This window comes from Hylobates moloch, unplaced genomic scaffold (assembly GCF_009828535.3).
Source record: "Hylobates moloch isolate HMO894 unplaced genomic scaffold, HMol_V3 SCAFFOLD_23, whole genome shotgun sequence".
Taxonomy (NCBI): Eukaryota; Metazoa; Chordata; class Mammalia; order Primates; family Hylobatidae; genus Hylobates; species Hylobates moloch.
Genome location: NW_026652298.1, coordinates 21,366,438 through 21,373,374, shown reverse-complemented (window position 1 = coordinate 21,373,374; position 6,937 = coordinate 21,366,438).

Here is a 6,937-nt window from a genome sequence, read left to right as displayed (position 1 = left end):
AATTATAAATAACTCAAAATAAAAAGATTTCCTTGACTCTTCTTTAACCATAGCAGCAGCCTTCCAAACAAGATGTTTGCTCCCCTTGAAACTGTCATTCACAAGCCAAGCAGCTCTTGTTAGGTAGGAGCTGCTAGAGTCTAACAGCCCCTCATATAGTTGAGAGTTAGTCCTAGGAAAAAAGAGCCTCCCTGCTCGTGAGTATCTCCTCTTTGCATCCCCAGATAGCAAGATCTTATATAAACCATTTTTATTTATTTATTTATTTATTTTTTTGAGACAGAGTCTTGCTCTGTCACCCAGGCTGGAGTGCAGTCCCGCGCGATCTCGGCTCACCACAAGCTCCGCCTCCCGGGTTCCCGCCATTCTCCTGCCTCAGCCTGTCCGAGTAGCTGGTGTGTCCGGAATTGGTGGGTTCTTGGTCTCACTGACTTCAAGAATGAAGCCGCGGACCCTCGCGGTGAGTGTTACAGCTCTTAAGGTGGTGCGTCTGGAGTTTGTTCCTTCTGATGTTCGGATGTGTTCGGAGTTTCTTCCTTCTGGTGGGTTCGTTTTGAGACAGAGTCTCGCTCTGTCGCCCAGGCTGGAGTGCAGTGGCGCAATCTCGGCTCACTGCAAGCTCCGCCTCCCGGGTTCACGCCATTCTCCTGCCTCAGCTGCTCTGAGTAGCTGGGACTACAGGTGCCCGCCACCACGCCCGGCTAATTTTTTTGTATTTTTAGTAGAGACGGGGTTTCACCGTGGTCTCAATCTCCTGACCTCGTGAGCCGCCCACCTCGGCCTCCCAAAGTGCTGGAATTACAAGCGTGAGCCACCGTGCCCGGCCAAGTGTTACAGTTCTTAAGGCAGCGCGTCTGGAGTTGTTCGTTCCTCCCGGTGGGCTTGTGGTCTCGCTGGCTTCAGGAGTGAAGCTGCAGACCTTCGTAGTGAGTGTTGCAGCTCATAAAAGCAGCATGGACCCAAAGAGTGAGCAGTAGCAAGATTTATTGCAAAGAGTGAAAGAACAAAACTTCCACAGTGTGGAAGGGGACCCCAGCGGGTTGCCGCTTCTGGCTGGGGCAGCCTGCTTTCATTCTCTTATCTGGCCCCACCCACGTCCTGCTGATTGGTAGAGCCCAGTGGTCTGTTCTGACAGGGCGCTGATTGGTGTGTTTACCATCCCTGAGCTAGACATAAAAGTTCTCCAGGTCCCCATCAGATCAGTTAGATACAGAGTATGGATACAAAGGTTCTCCAAGGCCCCACCAGAGCAGCCAGATAAAGAGTGTCGATTGGTGCATTCACAAACCGTGAGCTAGACACAGGGTGCTGATTGGTGTGTTTGCAAACCTTGAGCTAGATACAGAGTGCCGATTGGTGTATTTACAGTCGTTCAGCTAGACATGAAGGTTCTCCAAGGCCCCACCAGAGCATCTAGATACAGAGTGTGGATTGGTGCATTCACAGACCCTGAGCTAGACACAGGGTGCTGATTGGTGTATTCACAATCCCTGAGCTAGACATAAAGGTTCTCCACATCTCCACCAGACTCAGGAGCCCAGCTGGCTTCACCCAGTGGACCCCGCACCGGGGCTGCAGGTGGAGCTGCCCGCCAGCACTCGCACTCCTCAGCCCTTGGGTGGTTGATGGGACTGGGTGCCCTGGAGCAGGGGGCGGCGCTCGTCGGGGAGGCTCGGGCCGCACAGGAGCCCGTGGAGGGGGTGGGAGGCTCAGGCATGGCGGGCTGCAGGTCCTGAGCCCTGCCCCGCAGGAAGGCAGCCAAAGTACGGTGAGAAATCGAGCGCAGCGCCGGTGGGTCGGCACTGCTGGGGGACCCAGCACACCCTCCGCAGCCGCTGGCCCGGGTGCTAAGTCCCTCATTGCCCGGGGCCGGCAGGGCCGGCAGACTGCTCCGAGTGGGGGGCCCGCCAAGCCCACGCCCACCCGGAACTCCAGCTGGCCTGCAAGCACCACATGCAGCCCCGGTTCCCGCGTTCGCCTCTCCCTCCACACCTCCCTGCAAGCTGAGGGAGCCGGCTTCCGCCTTGGCCAGCCCAGAAAGGGGCTCCCACAGTGCAGCGGTGGGCTGAAGGGCTCCTCAAGTGCCAACAAAGTGGCAGCCCAGGCAGAGGAGGCACTGAGAGCAAGCGAGGGCTGTGAGGACTGCCAGCACGCTGTCACCTCTCACTGGGACTACAGGCACCCGCCACCACACCTGGCTAATTTTTGTATTTTTAGTAGAGACAAGGTTTTATCACGTTAGCCAGGCTGGTCTCGAACTCCTGACTTCAGGTGATCCACCCATCTCGGCCTCCCAAAGTGCTGGGATTATAGGCGTGAGCTGCTGTGCCAGGCCAGAAGCAAGAATTTTAATGATGGTCTTGCAAGATTGGGTGTCTGGTAGGCAGGCACACCCAGTACAGTTACAACAAGCAATTTATCCGCTAATGCACAAGTTCTTCCCCTGGTTCCTCATAGGGTGAGTACTTTGGAGTCACAATCTTCTTGGACGTCGCCTAGTGGTCATTGGGTTGGAGCTTTTAGGTGTTTTCTTTAGGGTTGTCTTGCTGCATTTTGTTGCAGTCCATAATGCATTGCAATCATGGTCCGCTCTGGGGCTCTTCAAGTACTTGATTTATAACCCAGGTAGTCAGGCAAGCTGATAAGAATAGATAAAGCAAACTACTTTGCAGGCTAGTAAACTTTCATTTTAGACTAAACTCTTTGGTTCAGGTGAGGGTAATCTAAGGGGGCCCTGACAAGCAGGCACCAGCTATTAAAGCAGGGACCTAGTGTATCCTGTTCTTCCATAGTTTGCAGTCCCAAGCCTATTTGAGGCACTTTGTCTTGGAAATGGATCACCATATACATTATTTCCTACAACAATACCCATGTTCATAAGACATTTAGGTAAAGAAGTCACAACTACCTTACATAAAGATTGTTTAAGCATGTCAAATTTCATCATCCTATCAACCTGTACATTTTTATATTCTGGTCCCGGGAGCTTTTCTTTTCTGCCCCAAGAACATTTTACCTTGTCTGGTGAAAAGGGATTTGAGTTCCCTGCAGGAAGTTCAGCCTAGGGACTTAGGCCCTTTTGTCAATCTTTATCTTAATTTGCCTCAGTATTGCCCCAGGAAATGTCAGCTTCCTCACTGTAACCTTTGCCATTTTTTTTTTTTTTTTTTGCGATGAGGGTCTTGCACCGTGTCACCCAGGCTGGAATGCAGTGGCACCATCACCGCTCACTGCAACCTTGACCTCCCAGGATCAAGTGATCCTCCCACTTCAGCCTTCACACCACCACACTTGCTAATTGTATTTTTTGTAGAGACAGGGTTCCAGCATGTTGCCCAGGCCAGTCTTGAACTCCTGATCTCATGTGATTCATTTGCCTTGGCCTCTCAAAGTGCTGGGATTACAGGTGTGAGCCATGACATCCAGCAATTTTTCTTAAACTTCTCTAATCTGGGGCAAATGTAGAAAACTGGTGTGGGGCCCTTTAATGTTGGGGGACCAGCAGGGGTTCCCACATGGTCAGTCCACCCAACCTTTGATAGTGTTGTAAAGACCTTTGTTTTAACCCCATCAATTTTTATTTTATTTATTTCATTTCTTAGTAACTGTCTAAAGATTTCCAGCACCCTTCTGGAGTGAGTCCCTTGACTCTCTTTTGCTTTTCTCATTTTTTTCTATTGTTGTTAATTACCCTAACTTTTTTTTTTTATTTTTAAAAAATGCAGCTGTGCTCAGATACCCTAACGTTTTATTAAGCATCTGTAGGACCCATGAGGGACAGCAAATTTGATAAGCTTCTCAAACAGTTGTACGATTCTGTGGGAATAATGTCACCCAGAATGCCCACGTAACAGGGACCCCTTAACCCCAACCAACATTTACCATGACCTGAGTAATAGGCATACACAGTCAGAGAATATTCCAGCAATCATAAAGCCAGTACCACATGGCTTGCATATGAAGCATATCAGCTGCTTCATCTGGGGTGCTCCACTTGGCATTTTATAGGTAGAGTTGGGCAGTCCCCTTCTCAGGTAAACAGAGTGGCATTTATCCAATCCGCAAGGCCCGTCGCTCCCTCAGGAATAACCTCCTGTGCATCTGGATCACATATACTCATCAGCTGGTGTTTAATAGTGAGCTGTGGGTCTGCATCAACCCAAACATGCTCTTTCATTCTCCACCATTTTGGAATTTAAAACATTGACCTTAAAGTAGTTATTTTTACAATTCATTATAGTACAGGCTTCTCAGGAAGCTGATGATACCAATCTACAAAATGGAACAATTCCTTTACATTATGCTCTCTCGTTTTAATCGTTACTTGGTTTTCCCCTTCCCCCACATTGACTATCTTCTTGGTAACCACAGGACTAAGAAGTAACTTTTGTTGCCCTGGCTTAACTTTTCCTTTTGTGGATAGCTTTGAGGCTAGTGGCCTGAGGTAGACCCACATCTGAGCTTGGTCCAGCCTTAAGGCCCGACTCAACACACTTTTACTTTCATTTTAGCTATTAAAGATAACAGTAACCAAGGGGATTGGATATTTTGCCTTTGTCTTGCTCGTTTACATTTCCTTATGCATTCAGTGAACTAACGCCCCGGGAGTGTGAGTATGATCCATGTCTAAATTCCACTGATAACTCATACCTTTAGTAACTGAATGTAGCCCAGCTGCAGCTCCTTAAGATGGGTGACTACATGGTCACCCAAGAGGCAAGGTTTCTCATTCTCTAACTTAAAATTTTTCTCTGTATCCATTTTTTTAATCTATGTAATTTTTTCCTTTATTTTAGAGAGACACTTTTTTTTGCCTGCTTCTCCTTCTGAGGCCTAGAGTGACTCTTAAATAGTCTCTAAAATAGAAAAAAAATTACTTTTTTTCTTTTTTTTTTGAGATGGAGTCTCACTCTGTCACCCAGGCTGGAGTGCAGTGGCGTGATCTTGGCTCACTGCAACCTCCAACTCCTGGGTTCAAGTGATTCTCCTGCCTCAGCCTCCCAAGTAGCTGGGATTACAGGTGCATGCCACCACACCTGGCTAATTTTTGTATTTTTAGTAGAGATGAGGTTTCACCATGTTGGTCAGGCTGGTCTTGAACTCCTGACCTAGTGATCTGCCTGCCTCGGCCTCCCAAAGTGCTGGGATTACAGGCGTGAGCCACCACACCCAGCCAAAAATTACATTTTCTTTAGCAAAAACCACATTCTTGCTTTTATAAACTTCACCAAAAACACCTTTTACTTCCCTACTATTTTGATTCTTAGTAACCCAAATTCATAGTGAAAAAAACCAAGGTTACTTAATTTGACAAATAACATGTCTTTAAGATTTCAAACTTATTGGAGAGAATTTTGAGATTAAATTTACCAAATTAATGTTACCAAAGTAATGTGAATTAAAAGGCATCTTCTATTAGTCTGACAAGCACTTACTTTCAGCCAATTGATTAGAGCTCTTTCATATAGTTTGGTAGTGAAATATCACTTCCATATGACACATATAAACATATAGATATAACAGACACAGACAAAGGCAGATCCAAAACATTTCTTATTTACCTGTTTTCAAAAATTCTTTCCCTTACTTTAGACTATTAATAACAATAATAACAATACAATTACAGGAGCAAACAAAAGGTGAAGGAGAGAGTTACCTTCCCATGCCTTCTCAAAAGAGAAAAGAGCTAAAGTAGCAGAGTATAGCAGAAGTGAAACTTCTGAGATATCAATCTGAAGAATTAAAAAAGAAATAGATTACAGAATTTAAAAATTAGAAACTTCTTGCTCAATATTTTCAATAAAATTTTGTTTTAACCAATTCTTTATTTTTGTATTTATGTATTTAAAAACTTTTTAAAAAATTTTCATAGACACAGAGTCTTCCTTTGTTGCCCAGGCTGGTCTTGAACTCCTAGGCTGAAAAGATCCTCCTGCCTTGGCCTCCCAAAGTGCTGGGATTACAGTCATGAACCACCCCACCTGGCCAAGTTTTGCATTAATGTATTTTTAATATCAAAGTCAGATTTCCAGAAAGACTATTATAATTTCTTTTTAATTACACCCAACTTAATTATATAACTTAAAAAGAAATTTCTTTTTTACTAATCTTATTACAGCATACACAGACCATTCATGCTATGCTTGAACTTCCTGGTTTGCCCTAAATAGTCCTCTTTCTTAAACAACCAGTCATTTTATTTTAGGACCAAAATTTACCATACAAGATTCTTTCTCATACAAAATTACCTTTAACCTTTCTATATCTATAGATATAAAGAGGTATTACCAAAAATACCTCTTTATATCTATAACTTTCTTTATATCTCTCTTATTTCCTGGTTCCTTTTACCTTGTTCTATATATAACCTTTAAATAATCTTTGAATTAGACAAAAATTATTTAGCTTTTAAGAAGAACACATTTAAAAAATGTTTTCCTATAATTTTTAAATTGGAAATTACTCATTTAATAATAGATATCAGTCTATTACTTAATATAACCTTAGATTCTAAATTATATGAAATTTTGTGTACAAGCATTTATTCCATTACATTTACCTGATTATTTAAAAGTTAACCTAGCTTATTTATGAAAGCTGTGATAGTCATTATTTAAATTTATTTCCCTGTTAACCATTTTTTTTTTTTTTTGAGAGAGAGTCTCACTTTACCACCCAAGCTGGAGTGCAGTGGTGCAATCTCAGCTGACCGCAATCTCTGCCTCCTGGGTTTAAGTGATTTTCCTGCCTCAGACTCCTGAGTAGCTGGGATAACGGGAGCATTCCACCACACCCAACTAATTTTTGTATTTTTGGTACAGACAGAGTTTTGCCATGTTGGCCAGGCTGGTCTCAAACTCCTGACCTCAAGCGATCTGCCCACCTTGGCCTCCCAAAGTGCTAGGATGCAGGCGTGAGCCACTGTGCCTGACCATCA